General features: G+C 34.3%; 1 protein-coding gene across 19 annotated transcripts in view; it reads left to right on the forward strand.

The window, feature by feature from the left end:
* Nucleotides 1–26,475, forward strand: part of RFX3 (regulatory factor X3) — a 303,201-nt gene that overhangs the window by 70,512 nt on the left and 206,214 nt on the right. Inside the window, exon 1 of one of the 19 annotated variants that reach the window (XM_082404380.1) lies at nucleotides 20,634–20,659. The exons of the other annotated variants lie outside the window; for them this stretch is intronic. The gene's annotated coding sequence lies outside the window, so the exon portion shown is untranslated. Of the gene's footprint in view, nucleotides 1–20,633; nucleotides 20,660–26,475 lie in introns of those variants that run through there. 19 annotated transcript variants of the gene reach the window in all.

Below are 26,475 nucleotides of genomic sequence, written 5' to 3' on the forward strand. Positions count from 1 at the left end.
CAATTTGATGAGTTTTGACAAACTCAGTTTTTTAGTGTACAATTTGATGAGTTTTGACAAATGTGTATGGAGATGTACCACTATCACATCAATATGTAGAACTTTTACATCACCCCAAAAAGCTTGTTCATGACCTTTTATAGTCAATCTTTTACCTCGTCCTCAGGCTCCTGGCAACCATACCTCTGCTCAATGTCATTATTGTCTTGTCTTTTCTAGAATGGAATCATACAGCATGTAGTTTTTGTACCTGTTTTTTTTTTTTTTTTAGATTGTACTTGTATCATGTAGTTTGTTCCTTTTTATTGCTGAGACGTAGTTCATTGTATGGCTATGCCACAATTTTTTATTCTGTTTACTAGTTGATGGGTATTTGGAGTGTTTCTAGTTTTTGGCTATCATGAATAAAGCTATTATGTACGTTTGGTACAGGTATTTGTATTAGCATATGTTTTTATTTCACTTGGGTAAATGAGTAGGAGAAAGCTTGCTGAGTCATACGATAAGGAAATACTTTAACGTTGTAAGTAACCACCAAACTATTTTCTAAACCTACCATTTTGCACCTCCACTGGTAATGCATGAGTTCCAGTTGCCCTGCATCCTTGATAACACATAATATTGACGGTGTTTTTAATTTTAGCTCTAGTTCCAGTGAGTATGTAGTAGTAATTTATTGTAGTTTTAATTTGTATTGCACTAGAATGACTAATGATGTTGAGCATCTTTGCATATGCTTATTGGTCATTTGCATATCCTCTTTTGTAAAGTGTCCAGACCGTTTACCTACTTCTAAAAAATCATGTTTTTTGTCTCCTTATTGAGTTATTTTTAGATATTTACATATTTTGGATACAAACCCTTTATCAAAAATATGTTTTGCAAATTTTCCCCCTCACACTGATGTGCTTGCATATTCATTTTCTTAAGGGTGTCTTTTCAAAGAACAAAGGTCTTATTTCGATGAAGTTAATTTATCATTTGTTTTCTTTGAGCTTTTTGTGGAGTATTAAAATTTTTGTCTAACCTAATGTCATTTAATTTGTCTGTTTTCTTCTAGGAGTTTATAATCTTCTCTTTAGGTTGTTGATACATTTTGAGTTAATTTTTACATATGGTGTAAAGTAAGTTTCATATCTTTCCATATGAGTATCCAATTTTTTCAGCACCATTTGTTGAAAAGACTAATTTTTTCATTGAATTACCTTGGCATCTTTATTGAAAATCAATTGATGATATTTGTGTGGGTGTATTTGAATTCCAATTTTTTTATTATTATCTTTATGTCAGTACCTTATGTTCTTGTTTACTGTAGCTTCATAGTCTTAAAATTAGGTAGTATATGATTCCTCTCATTTTGTCTTGTGTTTCAAAATTGTTCTGGATATTTTAGGTCCTTTGAATTTGCATATATATTTTAGAATTAGCTTGTCAAATTCCACCAAAAAATTCCTGGGATTTTGATTGGAATTGTATTAACTCTATAGATTGGTTTCAGGAAAATTAATATCTTAACCATATTGGGTATTATGATCCATGGACATGACATATCTCTGTTTATTTAGGTCTTCTTTAATTTCTCTTACCAGTGTTTTTTAGTTTTCAATGTATAATTCTTGCATATCTTTTTTTCTTAAGTTTCTCTCTAGGTGTATCATATGTTTGATACTTTTATACTAGCATTGCTAGTACTGAAGTATAATATGGCTGGTATTGAAATATATTTGACTTTTTATGTATTGACCATATAGCCTTATAATGTTACTAAATGTACTTATTATTCCTAATCGCCTTTAAAAAAAATCTTTAGGATTTTCTGCATAAACAATCATGTTGTTGGCAAATACAGTTTTACTCCTACCTTTCCAATTTGTCTGCCTTTTATTAACACATTATTGACTGGGGGATTTTTGCAGAAACTAATGCCTGTGGCCAGAGATTTGTTATGTAAGTGAATATTGAAATGTCTCCGGTCAATAACGTTCAGGTAACAAAAGACGTATTGAGATGTCTCTGGTCAATAAGTTGTTAATCTTTTGGCTTATTGCATTGATTAGAACCTACAATGTTGAATGGAAATGGCAAGGGAAAATATCCTCGTCCTCTTCCTGATCTTAGAAAGAGAAGGTTTTGTCTTTGACCATTAAATATGCTGTTAGCTATAGGTTCTTTTTAGATGCCCTTTATCACCTTGAGGAAGTTCCCTTCTATTCCCAGTTTGCAGAGAGTTTTTACATATGAGTGAAGGTTAAATTGAGGTGATTTTATGCTTTTTCTCTTTTAGCCTGTTAATCTGGTAAATTACACTGATTGATACTGTAATATGAAGCAACTTTTGAATTCTGGGATAAGTTCCATTTTATCATGATTTATTACACTTTTTATATGTTACTGGTTTGATTTGTTAGGATTTTGTTACATTCTTTTGTCTGTTTTCTTGAATATTGGTAGTGGTTAAATTTTCTTGTAACATTTTGGTCATTTTTTTAAAAAACTGGAGTAATGCTGGCCTCATAAAATAAGTTGGTGAACGTTCCCCCCTTTTATTTTTGGAAATAGTAAAAAACACCAACTGATTTATGAATTGGGTGATACGAAAGGTCACTTATGTTACTCTAACAACCTGTTTATTGTCCCTGAAATGAGAAATATTTTAATATATGCTATAGGGCATGTTCTTCCTTTCAGATATTCTCCAAATGGTTATTTGTACCTAAAACCAAAATAAAACACAAAATAAAATAGCTTCTGTGGGTATGTTAATGCAGGTATTTGTAAAATTTGATATGCAAAATAAAAACGTAATAAATTTGGATGTGAATTTAATTTCAATAACCAAAAATATATGATAGTATATTTCATAGAGATGTTAATACTTGCATTTTTTGTTGTTGTTTCATTGAAAACATTTTGTAAAGTCTTTTGTACATTCTCATTAAGTCACACTTTATATATACTTCAACTTCTTAAGACTTGTCAGTGATAATTGTTACATTGCAGTGAATTTGTGAAAAAACTTTGATCTAGCATTATATTGTTCTAACTGTACTTCTTCCTAGCAAGAACCTATTCCTTGAAAGGGCAGTAGTTCTATTTTATCTTTTTAGATGAGAAGACTGGTAAATGTATTCCAATTGCTTAGTCATCGATTTGACTTGACCTTATTGGATGGATGGCTTTTTACATGTTGGTGTTAAAATCATTCTGCCTTCATCTAAAGCACATTCTATGAACTTTAGAATGAAGATGACAAATGCAGTTTTACTGACTAACACAGTATCTTTTAAAATTGTTTTGGAGGATTGGGAAATTGGATTAAATGAATAAAAATGATGAACTATATTGTTTAATAAAGAAACACAAAACAATTTATGTTTTCATGTGATGAAAACAGTTTGTTGCTCTCTTATGTACTTTCAAGAGTATTAAAAATTTAACATTGCTACAAGGTTTAAAAACATTTGCTACTTATATTTGCTATCTAGCTTAGACTGTAAATCCCCTGAGGAGAAACCCTATGCTCTGTAAATCATCTAGCATATTCTTGCCTTTATAAATGTCATATAACATTTATTAGAATGATGAGATTTCAAAACTACCTGAAAAGTTTAAATTATATGAAACAGAATTTCCTAAGGTGCTTAAATAGATCCTTTTCCATTTTTCCTCTTACAACCGTCATGAACTTGAAATTTTTCTCCTGTGTAAATTTGCTAAATGCTTACTTTGCAGTAAATACCACCTACATAATGACATAAGATATAAGAATCAATAGCTATAACTAAATTATTAAGCATATTGTTGATATTTCGCATGATTATATTTTATGAAGTATTCACCCCGTGAGTTGCATTTACACTTATTTACTGTATAGAATGACATAAAAAGCCACGTTACAAATTACTCTGTTAAAGGCAGCTGTGGTATTACTACTATACCGTATATTTTAAGTGAGTATTAGTGAAAGAAAGAAAATAAGAAAGAAATAGTGAATCTCAAGGATGTTATAACTCACTGGGAAAAGTTGTATTTTGTAGATTATAATAACCTGTGATTTTACAAGAAAAATATTTTTCTGTGGGAACATTAAATATGTCAAAGTGAGAATATAAAGAAGCATTGGTAGGCGTGTGTAGTTCTCTGTTGTACATACAGTAAAATATGTTGCTATTAGGAAATTGATTGGTTAAGTGGTCATCTAAGTATCATTCTTTCTCACTGTAGAAACAGAGGTATGTGTACTTGGAATGGCAAGAAAATAGCAGTGTTTTGGAGCTTTTTTGATAGTGGACATGTGTAGCTTATAACTAACTGCTGTCATGTCTTAATGTAATTAGTGATATTGTTTGAAGGGCTTTTTTAGCCCCTAATATTCCTCTCAAGCCTGGGAGGATGAGAGGTAATGTACTAGCTCTGAGATTCTGTGAAATCCCACCTCAGTTTAGGTGTACAAATAATGAGATGACTAAGTGATATGAATAAACAAGTTTATAAGTTTCAAGTTTAATGTTACAAAAAGTAAAACTGAACATTAAATGTTATATTGTTGTTTTTTAAATGTTGATTTATCTTACTTATGAGTGTGTAAGATAGAGGAAAGCTTGGCAAGTATCAGGACAATAATCGTTTCATCGAACAAGGACTTTTTCCTAACCATAATGTTAAAATTATTATGTGACATTGTTAATATTAGGTTATTTCATTTCATGCATGGGTGGATTGAGGTGCAAGAGTTTATTTAGCATAAATTGTTGAGGTGCTCACTTAATGTGTCTCAATATAAAAAAAATTGGCATTTTAGTATAATAGAATTTAATTTTAGGGTCCAGACAGATTTAGTGTCTTTTCTAAGTACCTGATATGTAACTTTTAGATTTTTTCAGTCCTTGCCTTCCACTGTTCAGTTTTTCACAGACCCTTTGACAAAGCTAATGACTGTGCATTCGTATCTAAAGTTGGGTTGTAAGCCAGGAAACTGAGAGAAGGCAAGAGGAAGATCCTAGACCAAGGTCCTTTGATATATATAACCATCTTTTGAAATTGAGAACTTGTTATCATAGTTTTCCCTCATCATGTCACTACCTAGTTATTTGAAATCGTTCTTCTTGTTTATAAAAGGAACACATTTTATAAAGAGGAAAGGAGCTAGTGCCCATATCTCATTACCCATATCTCATTACCCATAGATAATATATTTACCTTCCTTAGGTAATCATATTTAAAAATAAAATTGTATTAGAGTCAGTATTGAAGATGCCCTCCTTTAAATTCCACCTTTTATTGAAGGATACCTTATTCTGAATAGAATGGGTGAGAAGATAGTAGGATGAGATGCTGGATAATTAAGTAGGGGCTGAAATGATACTTGTTGAGAAGGTTCAGAGGGGAAGGAATCCCTGTCAAATTACTGGAGCACAGACCAAATGGAAAAACAAACATTTGACCGTCATGAACATGTTTGTGGAAATGTAAGGTTATATATAGAGTATTGTTAACCATGTTATATATTATTTCTATATATCATTTATAACTTTGAAAATATATTTTGATTCTGGTTGCTTTTTAGTTAGCTTTCTGCATTCAAATGAAAAACAATGTCTTCACAATAGAGGAACGCCCAATAAGGCTGCCAATTTTGTTTTTAAGTTCTTTATTCTCAAAATTTAATCAGTAGGATCTTGTCCTGGAACTTCCCAGGTGTGTTTTCCACTTTTCACAGATGTGATTAGAGTAGAAATCATTCCTATTTATCTGAATGAGAACCCTTTCGTAAAATTCCTTTGATTCTAAGATAACTAGATGAAATGTGTTGCATAAATCATGTCACAGCAAACAGTTGTCACCTGGCTCTAGAGCTTGATGAAATTTTGAAATGTTGGCTCATTGCCTGTAGGGTTCAGTTATAGTTTTATAGAAAGTCTGTTTGTACAGATGAAGCAGTTCTTGGTAATGCAAGATTCATCTCTCAAGTGGTAGGGCCTGTATGAGTTTATTACAGAGATCCCTACTCTGAGCTGCCAAGACATACTCAGCAAGGCTTTGTTTTAATTTCTCATTGCTCTCCCTTTGGCACACTTATAAGAAAATGGAACAGACCCTCAGCTTGGTGAAACCCTTAGTATTTATGTAGTTCATTATCTACACAGTGCAGGAATGTTTTCAATAAAATTTCCAGAAGATAGTCAAAAAATTTGGGCTTTAAGATACTGCTTTTATTTGCAGCTATGGACTCCCTGTCAAACCTAGTCTTCAGTTTCATCTTTTACCAAGAGTTCTACATTCCTCTTTACTTGTTGGCAGTTTAGTCTGATACCTAGCCTTTTCTAACAGAATGATAAAGATCTACTCAGTATGTGCAGAAAAAGGGTGATGAACCCATGCTTTTTGACTCCAGAATAAACTATAGCTACAGGGCTGTATACTTCACACTGGGCCAAACTTTCTTCCTAAAAACCCCATTAGATTTTGCCATTCCCAGACTTTAAAACTTCTGTCACTTGTTAAGTTTTTTCATGTCTTTGGATGTCAAACAGATGCATGCACACTTTTAAAAAATTCTTTTGTTTCCATTTCCCACCTTCATTACATTCCCTCTCCATAGGTAACTACTGTCATATTTTTTTTCTGAATCTTTTTATTTGTATAAACATGTAGCTTTATTTTGTGTGCATACAATACTCAATGTGCATGTATTTTAATTTTGCATTGCTGGTATTATGCTCTAGACATTACTTAGTTTGCCCTCAGCACTATTTTAAAGATCTGTACGTTTTACTGGGTATACATCTTGATTTCTTTTAATTGCTGCCATAGTATTCTGTAGAGAGAATTTGCTTCTTTTTATTTATCCTGTGTGTTGGACACCTATATCACAAGGCCTTTTTATAACTGACTTTATATTTTCAGACTATCTCTTGCACTCCATGCAACTTAAATCCCAGCTACTTGAAGTTAATCACTCTTGTATGAAAACAAGGTATTTTTTATATTACCCTACCTTTGCACATACTTCTAGTCTTTAACAGACTACTTCCTCGCCTCAAGACTCAACTCAGATATCATTTCCTTGATGAAGACTTTAACAGCGATTTCATACTTGAGCTAGTTGCTCTGTACTCTGCTCACACAGCATTTACTTTTATCTTGGTATATGGAAGTCTATTTTTCTTCCCCAAAGTCTGTTTTTTTCCTCTGGATTCCTTAAAGACAGGGATAAGCTCTTAGGTCTCTTTGTATCCTTTGCTCTAGTTTGGTGACTTGCCTATATTTGGCAAGCAGTAAAACATTAATTGAATGCATGAAATGTCTGCGGTGAAATACTGGCAATATAAGTACAAGTGATCCTCGTACATAAGAAAGGGTTGGAACCCAAATAGAAAAGTAATATAAAAGAGGAGCATACAGGAGGCTGAATCCTAAGATGTTTTGAGGCCTGTAAAGATGCTAAGGACCACAACATATTCTGTTCAGATCGTGAAGGAAAACAAGAAAAAGGATAAACTATTGCTTGGGTCAGATGGTGTGTAATAATACTAGATGTTGCAGTTAAGGCAGAGCTGTGGTACTCCTGGGTTGGTTTCAACTTCTCTATCAAAAGAAAATGATATTCAGGTTCAGTAAAGGAGACTAATGATGGTAGCAAGGGATTTAAAGTTTAAGGAAGGTGAGACAGTGATAAGAAAGCACTCAATGCTCTCAACTAGTTCATGTTCTGAGATTAAATGACTTGCATAAATGAATGGTTTGGTGTTCTTTGAGCAATTTATGGTCAGTACCAGAGGTGCCAAAAGACTTCAGATCCTGCAGATACTGCTTTTATTTTCAAAAAAGAGGGGTAAAAATAGGATTCTGAAACTGTGAGATTAGTGGGTTTCATGTCTGTCTTTGGGACTGTTCTTTAATTGATGATTAGACAAATGGTTTGTGAAGACTTAACTAGAAAAGAAGCAGTCCTCTGGAGACCACAGGGGTTCACTTGGAATATGTCATATTAAACTATTGTAATTCTTTTTCCTATGTAGGTGGAGTAAGTTGATTTTGGCAAGGCTTTGGACAAAGTGTCTCATGATATGTTTATGAAATAGATGGTCAAATTAGGTGCTGTTTAATGAGGACAGGTAGATTCATAGATGTTTGAAAAAATTTGATGAATGGATTGATGTCAGCTTGGAGAGAGGTATTTCTAGTGACATGACCTGGCTCTTTCTTTCACTCTGTTCTATTAATCATTTTTATCACTGACTTGGATGAAACAGGCCCATCGCATTTGCATATCTCATAAAACCGTAGCGAAAGCTAATAGTTTGGATGAGGGAATCAGGATTGAAAAAAAGCTTGGCCATCTGAAATGATTGGCTAAAATGAAAATGGTCTATAATAGTGATTAATGTAAAATTCTGCATATAGGTTTGTCAAATTACCACACTAGTAAGAATCAAATAGACGTGCTTTAAGAGCAATTCATATGAAGAAGACCTGGGAATTTGTGATATAACTGTCACTGTCTCAGGTGTAGATTGTTTTAATAGAAGCACAGTGTTTGGAACAGAAAAGGTGCAGAGTCTCTGGAATGGTGAGAAAATGCCATTGTGTTCCTTTATAGCTTCTAGGTTTTAAGAAGTGTCTGGGAACTTTGTCATAAAAGGAATATTTTAAAGAATCAGAGTGGTTTCCTTAGTAAACCTTAACTTTTGTGCGTATATGTATAGAATGAGGGATCATCAGAATAATAGCTGTTTTCAAATATTTAAAGACTAAAAGAAATATTTGTTCAGCTTTTAAAAGAAAGTACCTACTATAGGGCTGGAAATTGTGCTGGGGCATTGGGGATATAATAGTGACTAAAAACAGAAAAAATGACTTCATCTTTACCCTTTGTGGCACTGACAGTCTGGTGGAAAAGTCAGACATTAAGCAAATAATTATATGAGTAAATGTAATTGGAGCTATGATAACTGCAGTGAGGTAGAGGTACATGGCACCCCGGGAGTGTACAGTATGGGCATTTAATTTGGTTAGTAAGGGAAGCCTTGCTTGAGGAAGTGATGCTTGAAGTAACAGAGTATACATTAACTAGGTGAAAAGGGGAGGAGAGAGGGACCCAAAATGAGTGAGCATGGTGATTACGAAGGACGGAAAGCCTGTCCGATTGACGGAGAATACATTCCAAACCTGAAAATGAAGAAGCAGTCAAGCCCCTCAGACCTTGAAGACCTTACCAAGAAGTTTATTCTGTATCTGGAAACACTGAAAAGCATTTGCTGGTCTTACCTCAAAGACTATCTGATTTAACTTTGGGAAGATGTCTATGCCTACAGACTGGCGTGAGACCAGAGAGGCTGTGGTAAACCACCTGAGGAAGGATTGCAGGGAGGTGGACAGGGGCGTCGTGCTTCAAGAAATGGGGCCAGTCAGTGAAAGTGGAATTCAGCTGTGGATATCAGCTGGAAGATAGTGGAGAGAGCACTGTATTTAGGGCCAGAGGTCTTGGGTATGAATCCTACTTTTGCCACTTACTAGCTTGGTGGCCTTGTGCAAATCACACTATCTATCCCTGATTGAATGAACTGCACAACATTTGCTTGCAGGTTTTGTAAGGATTCTATGATTTGACATATATGTGAATGACTTACACACTGTGAAGTGTTACATAAAGTGGAAGATTTGAGGGAAAAAAAATCAGTCAACAATGGCCATTATTGGACTGGGTGGTAGTGTAATGGAATGGAATTTCTTAAGTAGTTCCTAGCCTAACCATTTGGGATAGATGGTTCTTTAAGATTTTTATCATTATGGTTTCAGATTTCCATTCCTCTTCCCTTTGTTTTGGAGAATTCACTGATAGGCACAGTCTAAAAATTTATAGTGACTTTCTAGTTAACACATTATTGACCGGAGATGTATTATTGCCACAGGCGTTAGTTTCTGCAAAAATCCTCCGGTCAATAATGTGTTAACAGTCAAGTTGCTAGAGGTGGTTTCACATTTGAGATACATGAGCTGTTTTTCTTATGTGTGATCTCAAAAACAAGAAGGACTTTTAAGGAATCTTGTAGCAAAACTCTAAAAAAAAGTAGGAAGTATAAAAAATTCCTCAAATATATCTTTTGGTAAGGTAGTACTTTCATATCTTAAGTTACATTCAAGTACATACAGATACATCTACTCTAGAGTGTTGCCCATGTACATGTGTGTAGATGTGTGAATCCACACAAATACATAAAAGGTCCTGTGAGTGGAAATAGACCTATAGTTTTTGAAATGCTTTAAAATTTAAAACCCATGGTAAAATAGAAATCAGTGTAAAATATGTTGTTTAGCTACTTTTTTGAGACAGATAGGAAAGGAATGGTATTTCTAATTACTCATGGGAAGGAAGATGCATTGGTAACATTATTTATTCGCATATTTATACACTCAAAATTCACTCAACAAATATTCATTGAGCACATAAGATGTTTACATGCATTGCTCTAACCTGTATTTTTATTAAAGTTATTTAAATATGTTACCACTAGTCTCAAAAAATCTGTTTCTAGGTAAAATACGACATGCCCCTTTGCAAGTAAACTAAAGCAAAAAGCCAGAATGTAAATATAACCTAAAATTTAAAACTTATGCAATCCTTTGGCAGAATCCCAAAGATGACTTCCAACTGTAGCATTCTGCACATTTAATCAAGTTTTATGTTATTGTCCTTTATTATTTTGTTTTTTTTATGATTCAAAAGAATTATTCAATTCTAAGCATGTTACCTATAGTGCATGACTCCTGCATGTTTCTTATGATTGGAGACATTTCTGTGCAGAGAAGGAAATACTGTTCATTCTCGTTATTTAATGCTTTTTCTTTAGGGAACTGGGAATAGTAATTGCTGAAAGCCAATTGCATTTTAGGGGTGTTAAAACTTGGAAGTTGCTTCTGGATCCATAGCTGAGTAGAAGACACGTCTGAGTGAGAAATCAAATCTTCCCACAGACTTCCATTTATACTGATAAGGGCTGTAATAGATGGACGAGGCACTCTGCTAAGGACTTTACATGTATTTTTGTTTAATCTTTCCAACAACCCTGTGAAGTGTGGGTATTGTTATTCCAGTTTTACAGATGAGGACACTGGGGTTTAGTGAGGTTAAATAACTAGTACATAGGCAGGTCTAGGTTCTATCTCAAGTCACTTTTGATTCCAAGACTGCTATGCCAGTTGAAACAGCTGATTTGGTACAAAATAAGTTGATGGAAATCATTTTAGACTAATCTCCTCTGGAGCCATGCTTCTTGATTTTTGCTACGGTACTGTATTAAAAGGAGATAACAGCAGATACAAAGGTAGAAATAAGAAACTTACAGTAATCCCTGAGTAGTAATGGATTTCTTGTTGTTGCTTTTGTAATAAGTTTTTAAAATATCTAGTGCTTATGCATAGTAAAAAATAATTCAGGTAGCCCAAGAGTATATACAGTTAAATCATGTCTCCCTCCCGCTCCAGCGTCCACATAGAGGCAACTGCTATATCTAATTTCTGGTTATTCTTCCAGAGATAGAATTAACATGGATTGATTTTTTTTTTTAAAGAATGACATTTGAGCATCCAGTCTAAAGAAACAAACTGGAAGCACCCAGGTCTCGGGCCTGGTTAACATACGAGTGGGCCAAACCAAAGATGGATGCAGATGAGACTCAGCGTTGAGAATGCAGACAGGCCATCGCATTAACCCCCTCCCCATCGGGGTAACAGAAAGCTCACCAAGAAGGCTTGCCCCGTTTTAAAGATGAGGAAATTGGTTATTTCTGTCAAGTGGATAGTTGCATATAGAGCCAAAATCCAATGCAGGACCATGACTCTCATCTTTCCATTCTACTGCAGTGCAAGTGACCTCTGGATTTGAGAGTGTTGTGAAGAATTGTACAATTGAAGTGGTCTAAAATTGACTAGAATTTCTACAGGTAAGCTAGATAGCAAACTTCAGACAGACAAAGGCTGTAGAAGATCTTTCTTTTTTTAACTTTTAAGATACATTTTTAATTTTACAGTAGATTCAGATTTACAGAAAGCTTGTGAAGGTAGCACAGAGAGTTTCCTTATATCTTACATACAGTTTCCTCTCTTATTAACAGATTTCACCATTCTAAAGTTACTCTTGATCCCCTCTTTCCATACTATACTCTTTGAAAGGAGGTTACTACGTGGAGCCCACACTTAAGTCAGGAGTTATGTTGCACCTCTTTGAGGGTAGAGTAGCTTCATAAATTATTTAGAATACTTCTGCACAAGAGATTTGTTTCTCCTCCCCCAATCTGTTTATTTATTTAGCCAATCATTTATTTATGTTAAGTATGGACTCATAGATAATTATTTTATACTTTGGGTTAAAATCCAATACTGTTATTTTATTGCTCAAATTGTTCCAGTTTTGGCCATTGGGAACTTTTTAATTGTTCTATGTTAACTCCTGTGTTTCTTTTACATACCCTCATCATGGTGTGTGTGTGTTTTTGTTTTTGTTTTTTTCTTTTTTGAGCCCTTCCTTTCTGGCATCTCAGGATGCATCAGACTTACCTTTACGTTTCTTGCTTCACTCCTAGAATCAGTCATTTTTCCAGGGAGCCCTGGTTCCTTTTACTTCAAAATGATATTAGAAACCATGATCTGGATGACAGATAGCAGCTCTTTTAAAACCAAATATCGAGTAGAAAAGAAAATTTTAGCCATTGTTCCATGAAGTACTAAATTAGGTCATTGCAGTAATTTGTTTGTTAATATTGTTAGAATATAAAATTTGCCTGAGTGAATTGAATAGAATGATCCTAAGAGTTTTTAAGGTAAAATTCTAAGAAATATAATTATTACTCTTTTCTGTTACTTAAAAAAAAAAAAACCTGTCCTTGATGGCACTTTATTTGATATATTTTTTTGTCCTTGACCGGAACCTGAGGCAAAACTTCAAAACATGGTAATTTGAAACAGGTTGGGATTCACACTGGGATTTTGGAAGACTTTATACTCCATTAGGAAAATTACCAAGCATAGAGTCTATGAAAGACATATAATTCATATTTATCTAAAGAATAATGTGTCACTAAGCATTTTAAATTTGTGTATCCATCAGGGAGAGAATATTAAGGAAAAGAAAAAAAAAAAAGGAGAAAAAAATGACCATTGAGCATAGTTATAGTATCTAGACAGTGTGTCCTAACTGATTTAAGTTATTACAGAGGAATATTCCCTATTAGAGATCTGGTCTTTCTAACTCTAGCACTGAGGTTTTTCTTAATCTGAGATATTTGTAGATAGATCAGACAACTCTTTGGGTGGGGATGGTTTAAAGGGATTTGTGTGCGTGTATATTTGCAATCTTAGTAGTACTGATGAACATTTCTTAAAAGCTTATTTCTGAATTTTATTGTTTGACCTGCCTTACTAGGCAAGTATTCTCTTTTGCTCTTCAGCATCTACCATTTTAGTAAGCAAGTTGAATTATTACAGCTCATCAAACAACCAGGTCAGAAGAATCACAGGATCTGATAGGTGAAATGCATATAGTGTATGTTGATTGTAAAAAAAAAAAAAAATATTTTCCTAGAATTAACCAAATGTTTTTTCCTGGGCTATAGTCATCACTATTTATCCTAATCTATTATATTTTAATTTGCTGTCTCTTAGTTTAACTGTGAGGAGTAGTCTTTTGAGTCAATGAAAATAGAAAAGCGTCGAATTAAACTGATGGTGTGCAATTGCAATTAGTAAGAAGCATAGCACTAATGAGGAAAAGAACCAGGCAGGTCAAAACTGTAGCAAAGGTAAATGAAGTACTCTCTAATGAATAAGCAAACGTGACTCAGTGCACAGAAAAACTGAGTGAGGCAGAGATGCCCAGGGAGCCTTAGAATGAAAATAGCCGGCAAACCTCAAAAGGGATGGAGCTGAGTGTAGAGATGGGGAAATAAAAAAGAAAGGGTCTGAGTAAGGGTTACTGGTGAGTCCTGAGGCTGGCAAAGATTGCCAGGGGGAATGTGAGAAACTGAGTATCTTCTTGGTGGTTCTGACAGAAGTGCTAAAGATTATGCTTGAAGAGCCCGGAAACACTGATCTGGGACTTGCTGGAGGGAAACTTAAATGTATTAAGTGTGCACAGTGTGCCAGGTGTATTATGTCATTTAATCCTTACATCAACTCTTTTACTTATTATGTCATTTTATTCTTACATCAACTCTTTAAGGGAGTGTATTGTTAATTACAGTAATACAGATGAAAGAAATGAGGCACAGAGGGGGTTGAGAATATGCTACAAACCACACAGCAACTAATCAGGTAAACTCTGATCAGGGTTTACAATTTTGAATTTTTAATTTCAAAGCAGTTTGGGAGATCAAGATAGAGAAAATCAATTCAGTGTAGCATACACGCCGACACTCAGGATCAGGGCAACCATCAATACATTTTTGGAGTTTATGGGTTGTATTGATTAAGAGAGAGGAGTTTAAAATGGTGGCTGTTAGGTTTAGGTAGTTTAGAGCAGTTGAAAAATGAAGGTTGGGGTAGGCTGCTGTACTGAAAGGGCCTCAGAATGGACTGAGGACTGGAGATAGCTAAAGGAACAAGTGCACTTGGGGATCAACTGAAAGGTGGAGGTGGGGTTATTTTGGGTCCTTTTAATTATCATTTCACATTCATTTTGATCTTGTCAGGAGTCTTATAGACTAAAGAGAGTGATTTGTGGCTCTCCTTTTGGGCGGAAGATACATTTTAGGGGTTATTCTTAGAGTCTGGCAAACTGGTTGTTAGTATAATAGTCCATTTGTGAATGGGAAAGGAGAAAAATGAAAAACCACTGTGAGTTGTAAGGATGTAATATGTTTTAAATGGTGTGTTTATGTTTACAGAGTAAATCTCAAGAGCAAATTAATTACATGTCTGTAGTTCTTAAGTAGGCTAAGTGAGGAAAAAGCATGATTTCATCTTGCTTTGTTGCTGGCCAAATCTCTAGGCTGGCCATTTTTTCTTTTTAATAAAAATCCCTGTGGTTCCTTGTCTTCCCATTAGCTCATAGTTGAGAGCTCTGGTAAGTTGTCTGTGAGACGGAGTGTATTAGGCTTGCCTGATTAAAATTGTTCATGAGAGATCAAGCAGACAAGGGACTTTTAGCATAATTAAAAAAGCACTGCTAGCCTTTAAAGATGAGATTTCAGAGATTTCTGAACTTATATCCACCTGTAGGGAAGTGTGTTTGTGTAATTAGATTCCAGTTCTCTCATGAACCCTTCTTACTTAATTCACACATGGTGTCCTTTCCTTTTATGGAATATCATATTCTCATGTAGGAGACAAGAAATATTGAAAGGAGCCAGAACTTGAATGAACTGAAACATTTCCCTTGAAAGATCACATGTGATAAGTTAAACAATCAGTTACCTCCTTATGTTAACCTCCTTATGTTTATTTATAAAAGGAAACTCAGGAGCAAAGTTGAAGATAGTAAAGGGAAAAATCAAAACAAATTGCATGTCTTGTGTTTGCCGCCTAATCTGAGAAAATTTACACCAGCTTTTGGAAAATAGTCTCCTTTTATTTAATGCACAGCTTAGCCCAAAGTTTTTTGTTTTTGTTTTTTGTCTTTTCATTTTATAGTCCAAATTTTTCAATGCTGGGATCTGAAATCATTCAGTTATTATCCCCATTTTACTATCATGTTTCAGAAAAAAAAGATGATTACAGTTAATGTGGTTTAAAATGGCTTCTTTTGTCCTTTTAAAGCAAAGTTGACTGCTATATACTGTTTGAGTACTTTATAGAGCACCACAGTTTTCCTCCTATGTGTTTTTTAAAATGCATTTTAATTTTTCAGAAAGGAACCCTTTCTAGCATGAATCAAAATGTTATTGCTATAATGAGGCAGCATTTTAGAAGAAAATTACCAAGGTGTGAATTTTTTTTTACCTACCTGTATAAGGCGTTTATTTCATAGACTAAGGATTTCTGCACATGTGAATATTTCTTTAGGAAAGGCATTTTCCTCAGCCGATAACTAATGCTTTGTTTTCACGTGGAAGATTGCTTTCGAACATGTCTCTTGTAATTAAAATAATTTTTCCATTAGCTGAGAGTGGTTCTCAAAGCTTCTTGACTTTTTTTTTAGTTCCATCTTATTTTGCATTTTTAAAAAGAATTAGGTCTAGCCTGATTATAACATAAAACACCAGTGTCCAACAGGAACCTAAGCTATTTCCATGTCAGCTCTGTACAAGTGAATAAGATGATAAAAGAAGACCCCCAAAATGTACCATAAATTATCCCAGTTATATATTAAGACTGATTTTAGGAACTTAATCAAAGATACATTGGCCAGGCATAAAAATATTTTAATTTTAAATCATGAAGAATGGAAGCAAGGAACCTGAAATTTTAAATGGTGGGAGTTTTTTTTTTGATGTCATATTATCTGCAGGAGGAGAGCTCTAAACAAGGTTGTATCTTGAAATGGTAAAATCTGTGAATAGTTTTGTTTGTGGGAGGAGGTCACAAAAAGCTTATTCCTCTGGCTTTCTTCTTGACAAGTAATCAGAGTAGTTCACAGATGCCCTGGTTTCCAACCATTTCATATAGTCTTGAGAATTAATTTTTGCATCAAATTATATATACCCTTAGTTTTGATTGAATAAATTGTTTTAATAGGGCTGCACGATCCAATAGGCTAGATAATAATAGTTGCTTCAATTAAGGCATAATTTAGGATGAAATCATATAGAATTAACAAGGTGTAGTGTGTCTGTTATAATTGTAGCAACTAGTATATCTCTGTCATAGGCAGTACAATTTCTTTTGTATATCAATAAAAAGGGAAGACCCTTATGTTTTCCTTATTCTTGTTTAATTCAAGTTGAGTTTAATTCTTGTTACTGGTTACTGTAGCCATTTAATTGCTTATTCATCCACCTGTCCATCATCCATTCATTTAGTCAATAAACATTTATTGAACCTTTCCCGTTATGTCAGGAATTGGGCTTGGGTACTGGTGATTTAGAGATGAATAACTGTTTTTGAGATTTTTTTTTGCAAGAAACAAAATCTCAAATAATTATTAGTATGAATAGAGTGATGTACATGTAAAAGAAGGTACATCTAATTGTTGCTGGAATGTCAGTGAAGATTTCAGTAGAGGAGACAATATTTAAAGTGAGTTTGGAAGGATAAAAGTTTCTTCACCAGGCGGAAAATAAGAGGAAGGGCATGCAGAGAAGTGAAAGCAGAAAGTATAAATGTACTGCATTTCATAAGACTTGCCAGTATTTTAGTATATCTGGAATATACAGGAGAAATAAATGGAAGTGGTGTTGGAAAAGTAGACAGGAAGGTCTCTCATTCACCATGTTGATGAGTTTAGACTTCTAAGGAGAGGAGTTACAAGGCACTGAGGGAAATGAAGCTGGATGAATAACATGAGAAAATTTGTATTTTTGAAAAATAAATTGGGCAGGATTATAGGAAATATTTGGGTAGGGAGGAAAGAGATTACACAGTGACCATCAGATGGTCCCTATTTCTTCAGTGAACTAGGAGGCAATCTTATATCATTGGGTTTTGGAGCCAGACTTGACTTCAGATCCTCAATGTGAAGGTCCCCTTAACTTCCCTCAGCCTATGATTTTTCATTTGTAAAATGGGGATAATAGCTATCTTGCAGTATTGTAAAGTTCATGTGTTCAAAATGCTTTGCTCAAATTTCTAGGCTTATAATATATATTCAATAAATGGCAGCAATTATTATTGGTTATTGACCTATATGTACTTAGAATTACATGGTAAACATTGTAAGTGCTCCTTTCCCTCAAGAAATTTATAAAAATTTAGTATGTGCAAAAACAGATGAACAAGATAAATACATATTTTACAAACTATGTTTATTTTTGAAGCCTTCTTTATTGCTTTCCCTGTGTGGATGACCCAGTTGAAGATTGACAAGTGTGTTCATTAACCTTGCTCATATATTCCCAAATACTTTAAACCATTCAAAATATTTGGTGTCGATGGCTTTATGGTCTGATGAATATGATTAAATAAATTTCTCCCCAAGTGGAAACTATTCTGTTTTTATAACTAGTACCTTTAAAGATGAAGAAATACTGTCTCCTATCTCAAGTGGGAATTTCTTCTAGGACCTCACTTAACAGGTGATTGAGTTTCTGCTTAAACTCCTTTGCGAGAGTGCTTTACCCTACAGAGAAATCCATGTTTGGACAGCTCGAATTGGAATTGTAGAATATTCTTCTCGTGTATCTGACGCAGCTTCCTTTTCATTTCTACTGCGTGGGTACTAGTTCTCTCTTGAAGCCACATAGACCAAGTTTAATCAGTCTTTCACTTGCTGTGCCATCAGCTGTTTGTCAAAAGCCATCATCCCTTTTTTCAAGCTTCTCATTTCCAGGCTTAGTGTATTTTCAGGTTTTCCAGGTTTTGTGGTTGTTGATTTTTTTTAAAAAACAGGTTTGTTGAAGTATATTTGACATAAAATAAACTGCACATATGTAAAGTATACAACTTTGATATATGCACATATCTGTGAAACCATAACTGCAATCAAAATAATGGCTATGCAGTCACCCCAATAGTTTCCTTGCGTCTCTTTATATTCTCTTTGTTCCACCACTCCCTGTCCCATCAAGCCCAGTCTCACCCTCCCAACCCCTGCAATCACTCCTCTGTTTCTGTCAATATAAATTAGTTTACATTTCCTGAAGTTTATATAAATGAAATCATACAGTATGCATTCTCTTTTTTGGTCTGGCTTCTTTCAGTCAGCATACTTATTTTGAGATTTATCCATATTGTTGCAGGTAACAATATTTTATTTCCTTTTATTGATGAGTATCGTCCCATCATAAGGCTATACCATAGTTAGTTTATCCATTCACCTGTTGATGGACAATTGGGTTATGTCCAGTTATTGAGTATTATGATTAAAGTAATTATGACCATTGATGTTATAAGACTTTGTATGGACATAGGCTTTCTTTTTGGGGGAGGAGGGTAAATACCTGGGAGTAGAATAGTTGGGTTATATGACAGGTAATATGTTTAAATATTTAAGAAACTTCCAAACTTTTCAAACTGATGGTACCTTTTTACAGCCCCACCAGCATAGTATGAGAGTTCTAGTTCCTCTGCATCCTTACCAATGCTTGGTAAATCAAGCTCATTCTAATGTGTGTGTAGTGGTTTTTCCTTGTGGTATTAATTTGCATCATCCTAAGGTTAATGATTTTGAACATGTGCTCATTTATTATCTTTATATCTTCTCTGGTGTCTGTTCAGATCTTTTGTCCATTTTAAATCAGGTTATTATTGAATTTTAAGAGTTCTTTATACATTATTGATACAAGTCTTGTACTGGATGTATGATTTGCAGGTATTTTCTCCTAGTCAGCTTGTCTTTTCATTCCCAAACAGTGTCTTTCAGATAGCAGAAGATTTAATTTTGGTAAAGTCTAATTTATCAATTTTACCTTTTATGGATTATACTGTTGGCATCTTATCTAAAAAATCTTAGCCTAACTCAAATTCTAAAATATTTTATTACATATTTTGTTATAGAAGTTTTATGGTTTTACTTTTTACATTTATGTCTATAATCCATTTTTATAATAAAAGTTTTACTTTGGAATAGTTTAGACTTGCAGAAAAGTTGCAAAGGTAGTACATAGAGTTCCTGTATACCACTCATCCACCTTCTCTTATTATTAACATCTTATATAACCATGGTAAATTTGTCAAAACTAAGCAGTCAATATAGGTACATTACTGTTAACTACACTTCAGACTTTATTTAGATTTCACCAGATTTTTTTAACTGTTTTCTGTTTCAGAATTCAGTCCAGAATTTCATATTGTGTTTAGGGCTCATGCCCCCTTAGTCTTCTCTGATCCTTGACAGTTTCTTAGTCTTTCCTTGTTTTTAATGACCATGACCGTCATGAGCAGTACAGGTCAGATATTTTGTAGAATGTCCCTCAATTTGGGGTTGTCTGATGTTTCTCTTGATTAGATTGGGATGATATTTGGGAGAAGTGGGCGTGGGTGGACACATGCTATCAACATGCTTTATCACCGGTGCTGCTTAACCATGATTACCCAGCCAAAGTGATATTTGCCAGGTTTCTCCACTCTAAAGTTAATCTTTTTGTTTTTTCTTACCCTTTCCATGCTAAAGCATGGAAGCAAGTCACTAAGTATAGCCCATGCTCCAGGGAGGTTGGGGGAGGAATTATGCTTTACTTTCTGGAGATGAGTATCTACATAAATTATTTGGAATCCTTTTGTAAGATCAGTACTATAAATGGTATTTATTATTTGTCTCTTCTCCTCCACTTATTTATTTCTTCGATAATTTATTATACCAGTATAGATTCATGTATATTAGTTTTATACTTTAAATTATAATCAAGTACTATCTTTTTATTTTGCCACTCAACTTATTCCAGTTCTGGCCATTCCAGCTCCTGTAGGTTGACTCCTGTGTCCCTTGGACTTACTCTTTTCCTTTTTTTTTCTCTTCTCAGCACTTTGTTTCCTGACACTACAAGATGCCTAAGGTCATCGTATATTTTCAGTGCTCCAGCCTTAGAATCAGCCATTTCTCAAAGGAGCCCTAGATACTTTTCTGGGGGTATGTTATTTAGGAACCAAGATGCGGGCACTGGATATGCTGGTTTCTGCTACTGGGGTGTCACTATGTCTAGGTTCTCTCAGCAAGCAGAGCCAGGAAGTATATGTATGCATGCTAACCGATGGATATACACATCTATAATTACTTCTGCATCTATCCATTTTTATCTGTATTAAGCTAAATGTGAATTCATACTGATGTTGCTCTTTTCCATTACCACGTAATGTTTATCCATAATGTCTCTCTCCAGCAGTGAGAAACATGGTTCTCACCATCCATTTAGTACTTATTTGTTCAACCCCAGTATACATGTAAAGCAGTTTCAGAGTTGTTAACCTGTACCCTGCAATCCATTTTGAGTTAGTTTTTGTATATGGTGTGAGATGGATGAGGGTTCACTTTTTTAAAATGTGAATATCCAACTGTTCCAGCAATATTTGTTTAAAAGGCTCTCCTTTCTCCACTGAAAAGCCTTTGCATCTTTGTTGAAAACTGGTTGTCCATTTAGGTATGGGTCAATTTTGGAACTGTATTCCATTTGTTGGTGTGTTTGTCTATTTTTACTCCAATAACTTATTGTCTTGATTATTGTAGATTCATAGTAAAGTTTGAAATCAGGTAATTTTGTTAGCCCTCTTTTCTTCTTTTTCAAAGTTGTTTGGCTATTCTATGTCATTCGCTTTTTTATATGAATTTTAGAATCGCTTTGTCAATTTCTACCAAAAAAAAAGCCCATTGGGATTTGGATTTGAATTGCATAGAATCTTTAGAACAATTTGGGAAGAACTTAACAATATTGAGTCATATAACCTGTGACTAAATAATACCTCTCCATTTATTTATGTCTTTAACTTCTTTCAAAAGTCTTTTGTAGTTGTCAGTGTACAGGTCTTACACATCTTTTGTCAGATTTATTCCTAAGGTTTCATATGTATTGATGCTATTGTAAATGGTATTGCTTTTTAATTGTAACTTCCAATGTTTGGTTATTAGTAAATAGACATATGATTGATTTTTTAAATATTTTCACTTAACTTATTCCAGCTCTGGCCTTTGGGAGCTCTTTTAGGTTGGGTCTTGTGTCCCTTGGACTTACTTCCATCTTTTTTGTGTGTCTTTTTTTTCCTTTTCTCAGCACTATCTTGTTTTTTGACACTACAAGATGCCTAAGGCTCATCTTATATTTTCCATGCCCAAGCCTTAGAACCAGCAATTTCTCAAAGGAGCCCTGGTGTCTTGAAACTGTTTAAAACTTAATAGTTCTTGTAGCTATTTTATAGATTCTGTCTGAGTTTCTATGTAGAAGATCATGTTGTTTGTGAATAAAGAAAGTTTTACATCTTCCTTTCTCAATACCTTTCATTTCTTTTTCTTGCCCAGTAGCACTGGCTAGAACCTCCAGCACAACATAGAACAGAAGTGATAGGAGCAACCATTTCTATCTTGTTCCTGATCATAGAGGAGAAGCAGTCAGTCTTTCACCATTAAGTACAATGTTAACTATAGGTTTGTCATAGATGCACTTTATCAGGCTAAATAAATGTTCTTTTGTTGTCTCCTCTGCAGAGGGTTTTATCAGAAATGGATTTGGATTTTGTCAAATACGTTTTTGGTACCTATTTTTTTTTTCTATTTTTTATTTATTTATTTTTAAAATATCTTTATTGGAGTATAATTGCTTTAAATGTTGTGTTAGTTTCTGCTGTACAGCAAAGTGAATCAGCTATATGTATACATATATCCCCATATCCCCTGCCTCTTGAGCCTCGCTATTCCACCCCTCTAGGTCGTCACAAAGCATTGAGCTGATCTCCCTGTGCTATGCAGCAGCTTCTCACTAGCCGTCCATTTTACATTTGGTAGTGTATATATGTCAGTGCTACTCTCTCAGTTTGTCCCAGCTTCCCCTTACCCTCCGTGTCCTCAAGTCCATTCTCTACATCTGCGTCTTTATTCCTGCCCTGCCACTAGGTTCATCACTACCATTTCTTTCAGATTCCATATATATGCGTTAGCATCCCGTATGTGTTTTTCTCTTTCTAAGTTACTTCACTCTGTATAACAGACCCTAGGTCCATCCACCTCTCTACAAATAACTCAATTTCGTTTCCTTTTATGGCTGAGTAATATTCCATTGTATATATGTGCCACATCTTCTCTATCCATTCATCTGTTGATGGACATTTAGGTTGCTTCCATGTCCTGGCTATTGTAAATAATGCTGCAGTGAACATTGTGGTACATGTATCTTTTTGAATTATGGTTTTCTCAGGGTATATACCCATAAGTGGGATTGCTGGGTCATATGGTAGTTCTATTTTTAGTTTTTTAAAGAACCTCCATTCTGTTCTCCATAGTGACTGTATCAATGTACATTCCCACCAACATTGCATGAGTGTTCCCTTTTCTCCACACCCTCTCCAGCATTTATTGTTTGTAGATTTTTTGATGATGGCCATTCTGACTGGTGTGAGGTGATACCTCATTGCAGTTTTGATTTGCATTTCTCTAATGATTAGTGACGTTGAGTATCTTTTCATATGTTTGTTGGCAATTTGTATGTCTACTTTGGAGGAATGTCTATTTAGGTCTTCTGCCCATTTTTGGATTCGGTTTATTTTTCTGATATTGCACTGCATGAGCTGCTTGTGTATTTTGGAGATTAATCCTTTGTCAGTTGCTTCGTTTGCAAATATTTTCTCCCATTCTGAGGGTTGTCTTTTCATGTTGTTTATGGTTTCCTTTGCTGTGCAAAAGATTTTAAGTTTCATTAGGTCCCATTTGTTTATTTTTGTTTTTATTTCCATTGCTCTAGGATAATCTCAATAGGTGCAGAAAAAGCTTTTGACAAAATTCAGTACCCATTTATGATAAAAACTCTCCAGAAAGTGGGCATAGAGGGAACCTACCTCAACATAGTAAAAGCCATATTGACAAACCCACAGCCAATGTCAATTCTCAATGGTGAAAAACTGAAAGCATTTCCTCTAAGATCAGGAACAAGACAAGGGTGTCCACTGTCACCACTGTTATTCAGCATAGTTTTGGAAGTTTTAGCCATGGCAATCAGAGAAGAAAAAGAAATAAAAAGAATCCAAATTGGAAAAGAGGAAGTAAAACTGTCACTGTTTGCAGATGACATGATACTACACATAGATAATCCTAAAGATGCCACCAGAAAACTACTAGAGCTAATCAATGAATTTGGTAATGTAGCAGGATACAAAATTAATGCACAGAAATCTCTTGCATTCCTATACACTAACAACAAAAAATCAGAAAGAGAAATCAAGGAAACACTCGCATTTACCATTGCAACAAAAAGAATAAAATACCTAGGAATAAATGTACCTAAGGAGGGAAAAGACCTGTATGCAGAAAACTATAAGACACTGATGAAAGAAATCAAAGACGATACAAACAGATGGAGAGATATACCACGTTCTTGGATTGGAAGAATCAACATTGTGAAAATGACTATACTACCCAAAGCAATCTACAGATTCAATGCAATCCCTATCAAACTACCAAAGGCATTTTTCACAGAACTAGAACAAAAAATTTTACAATATGTATGGAAACACAAAAGACCCCAAATAGCCAAAGCAATCTTGAGAAAGAAACACGGAGCTGGAGGAATCAGGCTCCCTGACTTCAGACTATACTACAAAGCTACAGTAATCAAGGCAGTATGGTACTGGCACAAAAACAGAAATATAGATCCATGGAACAGGATTGAAAGCCCAGAGATAAACCCACGCACATATGGTCACCTTATCTTTGATAAAGGAGGCAAGAATATACAATGGAGAAAAGACAGCCTCTTCAATAAGTGGTGCTGGGAAAACTGGACAGCTACATGTAAAAGAATGAAATCAGAACACTTCCTAACACCATACACAAAAATAAGCTCAAAATGGATTGAAGACCTAAATGTAAGGCCAGACACTATAAAACTCTCAGATGAAAACATAGGCAGAACACTCTATGACGTAAATCACAGCAAGATCCTTTTTGGTACCTATTTAAATGATCCTAAGGTTTTCTTTTTTTAGTTTCTTGACATGGTGAATTACATTTAATTCACCATCCCTGAAACCCTGAACTACCTTTGTAACCAATGATTGACTCCACTTGGTCTTGATATATTATCTTTTATGGATATTGTTAGATTCAGCTTTTTAGAATTTTTATTTATGTTTATGGGGAATATTGGTCGCTAGTTTCCTTTAAAAAATATCTATGTCTGGTTTTGGTATCAGAGTAATGCTGGTCTCAGAGTATAGATTGGAAAGTATTCTTTCCTCTGTAATTTTTGGGAAAATTGTTAGGATTATTCTTCAGTGAAGCCATCTGGGCCTGGAATTTTTCTTGTGGGAAGGTTTTTAACTATAACTTCAATTTCTGTAGTAGATAGAGGTTTACTCACATTATCCGTTTCGTCTTGAGTGAGCTTTGGTAATTTGTGTCTTTCAAGGAATTGATTATTTTTTCTAAGTTGTCAAGGTTATTGGTATAAAGTTGTTATAATATTCTCATATGATCTGTAGATTAGTGATGTCACTTCTCTCATTCCTGATATCTTTAATTTCTGATCAGACATCTCTATCTAGACATCTATCAATTTATTGACCATTTTAAAGAATAAGCTTTCTATTTCATTTACTTTTCCTGTTTTACTGTTTTCTACCTCATTGAATTTTGCTATGACCTTTATTATTTACTGTCTTCTGCCTACTTTGGGTTTTATATGCCCTACTTTTTCCTGGTCTTAGGGTAGAAGCTGAAGTCATTGAGTTGAGACCTTTCCTTTTTTCTAATATAGATGTTGTGTACTACAGATCTCCCTCTAAAAACTGCTTTAGCAGCATCCCATAAAGTCTAGTGAGGTGTGTTTTCATTTTTATTCAGTTGAAAATACTTTCTAACTCCACTTTTTGTTTCTTCTTTGACTCTTTGGTTATTTAGAAATGTCTTATTTAATTCTAAAATATTTGGGAGCTTTCCAGAGATCTTTCTGTTATTGTTTTCTAATTTAGTTCATTTGTGAGCAGAGAATATACTTTGTATGACTTGAATTCTTTTAAATTTGAGACTTGTTTTATGGCCAGAATAGTCTATATTTTGGTTTCTATTAGTTTTTGTTTCATGTATTTTAAAGCTCTTTATTAGGTACATAAGCATTTAGGATTATTATGGTCTCTTGATGAATTGACCTTTTTATTATTATGAAATTATCCTCTGTATTCCTGGTAATAGTTATTTTCTGAAGTCAACTTTTTCTGATATTGGTATAGTCACTCTAGGTTTCTTTTGACTAGTGTTAGTATGGTGTGTCTTTTTGTATCCTTTTGCTTTTACCCTGTTTGTGTCTATATTTAAGGTACATTTTTCAAAGACAACATATTGTTGGGTCTTGCTTTTTTAGGAGTGTGATAATATGTGTCTTTTAACTGGAGTGTTTAGATCATTTACATTTACTATGGTTGTTGATATGGTTCATTGTAAGTGTGTCATCTTACTGTTTGTTCTCTGTTTGTTCCATCTGTTCTTTGTTCCCTGTTTCTCTTTTTCTACCTTCTTTTGTTTATTTGTATACTGTTTCTCTGATGGTTTCTAGACCCTTTAAGCATCCTGGTTGTCATTGTGTGTTAGCTTCAATTTTTTAAAAGATAAATGTAGATTTATTATGTCAAGGTCTCAAAGCCTGAATGTTTAATGTTTTCTAAATGTTTTTGAGTAGGAATTTAATGGTTTTTTTCTTAATCCTAAAAAAAAATTGCTTACTAATTTTACATTTGCCGTAATACTTAGAT

Source organism: Balaenoptera borealis (genome assembly GCF_965194805.1).
Source record: "Balaenoptera borealis genome assembly, chromosome: 8".
In the NCBI taxonomy this organism is placed as follows: Eukaryota; Metazoa; Chordata; class Mammalia; order Artiodactyla; family Balaenopteridae; genus Balaenoptera; species Balaenoptera borealis.